The 6,399-nt window shown below is 45.3% G+C and overlaps 1 pseudogene; it reads left to right on the top strand.

Moving 5' to 3' along the window:
- The first annotated feature begins 5,282 nt into the window (after positions 1 to 5,282).
- LOC128119333 (40S ribosomal protein S20-like) lies at positions 5,283 to 5,668 on the top strand (annotated as a pseudogene).
- Positions 5,669 to 6,399: the final 731 nt, after the last annotated feature.

The raw sequence follows: 6,399 nt of genomic DNA, 5'->3' as shown, positions 1-6,399 counted from the left end.
GCATCTTATTTAACGTGTTTTATTAAAATATTATATGTATGATAATATTATATATTTGGCATTAAATAAAAATGTTCACACTGAATGTGAACAGTCTGAAAATTAATATTTCAAAATGTTGCGATCACCTCCAAAGCCTCCACGGGCCCTGAATCCCTGCTCTCAGTTGCCCAAGTCTGCTTCTCTTCATAGCTGAGCACCAACTTGCTTTCCATCACTGCTTACATTCGCTTAAGTTTTCTAGAGCTTTGTTGAAACGGAGCCAGTTGTTTTTTATTGTCTGTGTCTTCTTTCATTCAGCGGAGTTATTTTGAAATCTATCAGTGTGGTTGACTATCATAGTTTGCTCATTTCTGTAGTTAAGCAGTGTTCCAGTACACAGATACACCGAAGTTTGCTTTTCAGTTCCCTTCCCGAGAGATGTTTATATAGTTTGGAGGTACTATAGCACAGTTATTACGGAGTGTCACTCATCAGTCTGTGTGGTTCTATCCTGTGGTTCTAGCCTCTCGCTACTTTTTGTAAATACTTAGGAGTGCACAACTGTTTGCACAATAGGGTTATGCTCTATTTTTAAAGCATCTTCTAGACTGCTTCCAAATGGTTGTGTTGGTTTTCTATTCCCGGAATTGAGATTTCGAATTGTGTCACACCTTTGGTAACATTTGATATAGTCTGCTGTATTCATTTTAACCAGTTTTGTGGCTGTGCTATTCCCCATTTTAACTCTTGTCATTTTTACCTCTGGACTGCTTCTACCTTACCTTACTTTTTGTGTGTGTTGCTTATGTGTGTGTATGTCCATAGTATGGGAATGGACATATACTGCACATAGAGAGCCTAGAAGTCAACCTTAGAAGTCTGTCTTGGAGCTGGGCGGTGGTGGCACACACCTTTGATCCCAGCACTTGGGAAGCAGAGGCAGGTGGAATTCTGTGGTTGAGGCCAGCCTGGTTTACAGAGTGAGTTCCAGGACAGCGAGAGCTGTTACACAGAGAAACCCTGTCTTGAGAAACCCAAACCCAAACCAACCAACCAACAAAAAGTCTTTCTCTGGTGCTCTCCTTTTTTATTTTTGTTTTTTGACACAAGGTCCACCACTGGTCCTGAAGTCAACAATTAGAATAAGGGGGCCAGCAAACCTCAAGGATCCTCCCATCTCTGCCCTACAAGGTCATTTCAGGTGTGCAGCACAGTACCTCGTTGTTTATGTGGGTTCTGGGGATCAGAACCTGGGTCCTAAGTATTTTCCCAGCTGACTTCACTTTCTAACTTCAAGATTGTGTTGAATATGAGAATTTAGTGTTTAGTAGTGAAAGGTATTGATACATACTAGTCAGTAAATATTCCCTGAGTTACACTCCATTTAACAATTTAAAACTCACAGTACAGTTTATATGCATCATAGTATATGACATTTTTAATTTTAAGTTCATGATTTGGCAAAATTATTTTCACTGACCTCAACTTTTTTTTTCATTTTGCAATTTACACTGATAACTTCATTCATTAAATCCCTTTTTTTTTGTATGTGTGCACACAATCTTCTTAGGCCTGATTGTATCACTTTTTAGCTAGCCTGTAAGAAAAAGGACAAACTAGAAAGGAGACAGGTGAGCAACAATGTACACAGAAACAAACAGTACAAGTCAAAGAGAGAGAGAGAGAGAACACCCAGGAGCTGCAAGGTGCCCAGGGCAGCCAGGAGACAGAAGGCAGCTGGCTGCACACTGGCCATTTACATTTGAACACACAGAGGGCTTATTCCCCAGATCTTAGCTCATCATTCTGTATCAGAGACCCCAACAGACCAGGCCTGGCCACTTGTCCCCAAAATGATCAGAACAGCAGAGAGACAAGCGGTGGTGAATTAGGAAAGTTTAGGTCAGTATGGCCAATACCAGCAAAGACCCAAGTCTAACAACACAAGCACTGCTTCCGTGGTATTGACTGTGGCATTAGGATATTGTGTACCCTAATAAACTTGCCTGAGGATCAGAGGACAGAGCCAGCCACTAGATTAGACATAGAGGCCAGGCAGTGGTGGCACACACCTTTAATCCTATCACTCGGGAGGCAGAGATCTGTCTGGATCTCTGTGAGTTCAAGACCACATTGGAAACAGAGCTAGGCAGTGGTGGCACATACTTTTAATCCCAGTACTGGGAAGCACACATGCCTTTAATCCCAGGAAGTAATATGGCAGGGCAGACAAAGGTACATAAGGTGTGAGGAAACAGGAATTCACTCTCTTTAGGCTGATGATTTCATAGAGGTAAGAGCTAGTGGCTGGCTGCTCTGCTTCTCTGATCTTTCAGCTTTCACCCTGATATCTGGCTCTGTTTTCATTATTATTATTATTATTATTATTATTATTATTATTATTATTTTAATAAGGCCATTTAAGATTTGAACAGCATTAAGACTCCGTGGAGGCAGGTCAGCCTAGGCCCTCAAGGCCCGGGGCTGGCCGCCTGCCAGGAAGACATCCCCGGGCCAGCCCCACGCCTTGTGGCACTGAGTAGGTGGGTTCTATTAGGATGCCCAAGTATGTGGTGGAGAAATGGGAGAGAAAGAGAAGCGGAGTGGTTCATATGTTGTGGAAAGAGGCCGACTGAAGAAGTGAAGGCGGTGAGGAGTAGGCTGATGTGGGAGGCCCGCTTGCCACCTGGGACCGTGGTGATGCCACCCTTGGCATGTCTAAGTCTGTGGTTCTATAGCAGCCATGGGCTCTAGCAGCCATGTCTCCTGTTACCACCGAGAGCTGTGTGCATGCCCAGGGTTAGGTCAGCCCCCTGAGTCCTTGTTGGTGGCCGAGGGCCATGCTGCAGCCCGGACCATACAGATCTGGGTGGCCTATGCTGCTACCTAATGCCATGGTGATGTCCTGGCCAGAGCTGCAGCTGAGGGCCCTGTCTGGGTCCATGACCCTACTGCAGCCAGGGTCTGTGTTGACGTCCGAGGCTCCTGTTACCATCAAAGGCCATGGGCCATGTCTGGGATTGTGGTCTGGCTGCAGCCAGGGTCTGTGTTGATGTCTGTGGTTCAGATTACCTCAGGGGGCTAAAGGATTCCTCAGAGCGCCATGATGAGCTAGCCCTGCTCTTTGCTGGCCCTGCCCCTTGCTGGACACTGCGACAAGAGAGCTGGCCCCTGCACTTGGGAGGGATGGCTCCACCCCTCAGCATGGGTGACGAGAACTCACCCTCATGGCATGGGCATAGGAGAGCTGGCTTCAGGGCCCCTCCTTTAAGAGGGCAGCCCCAATGACCCAGACTGACCAGCTCAGCTACCACCCAGGTCCACAGCTGGGCCTTGGGTTGGCCCACCCTAACATCTACCCCCACATAGGGCCTGCTGGAACTCGTGAAGGGATTGGTCCTGTGAAATGACGCCTGCAGGATCTCCATGACTTGAGGTGGCCATGGGATATCACAGAGGAGTTCCGGTGAGGATCCAGGGATGATGGTGTACCAGAAACCAGGGCCTTTGAACCAGACCAATGACTCATCGCAACGAGCATTTGCCAGTAGAGCTGATTGGACAAAAGGGTGTGCTGTGTGACACACTGCTCCCAATGCCACCAGGGCAAATGAAGAGGTGTTGGAGAGGCGTCAAAGATGAAGAATTTAAGAGGGATTTTTGTTTTTTTACTTTCTTTGTTTGAGTATGGTTTGATTTTTGATTTTCTGTTGTTGGGGACACTGCAGGGGTGAGGGGAGGATATGGGGGACTGGGAGGTGAGTGGAATTAGGGTGCATGATGTGAAATTCCTAAAGACTCAATAAAGAAATTATGTAAAAAAAATGATTCAAATAACAAAAAAATCACGTCCAGATTTTAGGCATTCACTGGGGTGTGTATGTCTTGGAATGTATCCTCAGGATGCGTTATATTTACTTAATTTTCCTCAGTTTTTTTCAACTACCTGTCTTCTTGGGGGCACGTTGAGAGAATTTCACTATGTAGCCCAGGCTGACTCTAGACTCACACAAATCTTGTTTTGGTCCCCTGAGAGCTGAGATTACAGGTATGTGGCACCCCCTCCCCCACAAAAAAAGACTGTTGAGGAAGAGCCTGGTGTGGGTAAGGGTGGAAGTGAGGAGGGAGAGTAGTTAAAGTGGGGGAGGGAGGGTAAAGGGTGGGGTGCTAAGAAGTGTGTGTTTAGCAATCTTGATGCAGTTATGGCCAGCTGTACATTGTCTCAGGCTCGATCATGGGGATTCCTGGAGTTGCCACCTCTTGGGAGCAGTTTCGGTTTCTATTATGGGATGTCTACTGATAAGGCTCATTGAGAAGAACTTGAGGTCAACTGTGGAAGAGAAACACCTTAGACCAGGTTACTGGCTTGGACTAGTTAGTGAGGGCAATGACTGGACCCTCCATGGAAGAGGGGGATGATGGCACAAAAGCTCCGACCACAGGGCTGAAAGACGCCGAAGTCTTCAAGGCTGAGCCCGCTTACCAGCAAGCTCCAAGTAATATGTCAGTTATAATCTGCTCTGCAATCATGAGATGGCGTAAAATGCTGTTCCAAGTGAATGCATTTGTGTCTGTTTGGGGAGTAGTTTCTCTTATAAAAGCCTACGGCTGAGCATCTCTGGGATTTATAACACCAATAAAACTGTATGGTATTGTTTCAGAAATTCCAGCAACTGAAAACCACTGCCCAAAGGCTGAAGGTGCTGAGAGGCTGAGGGCAAATTCAGGAAGCCAGAGTGTAATTTATTATGAACTTCTAGACAGAAACATACCTTCCCGACAGCCAGACAGGAAGCTCATCACACCTCATGGCAGGAGAAGGGTTCACAGACTGAACTACACGCAGGTGGGTTGTGAGCAACCTGGATGCCCTGGGTTCCTCCAGTCAACAAGTCAAGCATCTGAGACAGTCTATGGCAAGAAAGTCTGGCTGATTATATGGCTGATTCTATTTGTCCTGTAAGGACTAGGGTCTGTGCCAAGGTGTCACCTGGCACACAAAATGACATCTGTAATAAAATGGCTGTAGTCACATCAGGCTGGGTCCCAATGGATATTATGATCTGACATGTTTAAACTTGCAGAATCAGCCTGAAGTATGGACAATAGATTTCTGCCTTCGGGGTAGAAATGTTGGTCACTATTTTTCATTCTTGTATTGCTTGTGTTTCAAGAATGGTTGTTGTTTTCTGAGACGTGATGGTGTGTGCAGTGGAGCTCTATTCAATCTGCTCCCATCCTGACTCACCGCTGTTTGCTCCCACTGAGGAAAATGTCCGTTAGGAAGCTGTCCCACAGCCATGGCTTTTAAAGATACCAGAAAGATGGTGGAGCCCGAGACGGAGATTCACCGACTTTGAATCACTCTAACCAGCTGCCACGTGAAGCCTCCGGAGAAGGTGTGTGCTGACCTGATCTGAGGCTCTAGGGAAACAAATCTGAAAAATGCAAGGACTGGTGGGCATGCCTACCGAGACACTGAGCATCACTACATGAAAAACACCTTGTGGTGAAGGTTCCAAGACATGGGATCGTTTCCAGATGAGAATCCACAAGCGACTCATTGGCTTATGCAGTCCTTCTGAAATCGTTAAATAAAAATACTCCCCTCAGTATTGAGCCAGGAGTGGAGGTTGAAGTCACGATTGCAGATGCCAAAGTCAACAATTTTAATAAGTTGATTTAATCAGTTGTTAAAAAATGGTTTGTTACTTTTTAAATGAATAAATGCATGAGAAAAATAGAAAGTGTGTTAGAGCCTTAACTTAGCTGGGTTCAAGCACACACACATATACACATCACACACATGTATACATACACATGTACAATATACACATATGCATACACATGCACACATATATATACACACACATATGCACACATATGCATTCATACATACACATATGTACATACACACCTGTTTAGGAAAATGACTACTAAGAGACACTTTAACATGTTAACGTTGGTTTTCTCATGATAATAAGAATTAGAACACTATTTTGAACAATGAACATGTATTCTTGTCATGATGAAACAGTACCAACTGCAGTGACTTATTCTCCCTTGTCTTCAGAATACAGCTTGACCAGTTTAAACTTTTTCCAAGGTCAGTCAATGCTATTTCGACCTCACATTCCCACATGGCTGTCTAGCTGAGTAATGCATCATTGCTGTGAGTGGTCATGGTAGACTGATGATTGTTGGTTGGCTCCTACGGTGATATATTGTGTACCCTAGTAAACTTGCCTGAGGATCAGAGGACAGAGCCAGCCACTAGATTAGACATAGAGGTCAGGCAGTGGTGGCACACACCCTTAATCCCAGCACTTGAGATCTCATGCCTTTGCTTGGGAAGCACACACACTTTTAATCCCAGGAAGTGATGTGGCAGGGCAGAGAAAGGTATATAAGGCATGA

The sequence above is a fragment of the Peromyscus californicus genome, unplaced genomic scaffold (genome assembly GCF_007827085.1).
Source record: "Peromyscus californicus insignis strain IS unplaced genomic scaffold, ASM782708v3 Scaffold_23__1_contigs__length_62951481, whole genome shotgun sequence".
NCBI lineage: Eukaryota > Metazoa > Chordata > Mammalia > Rodentia > Cricetidae > Peromyscus > Peromyscus californicus.
Note: the sequence above shows the minus strand (reverse complement) of the source record. Positions and strands in the feature narration are given on the sequence as shown.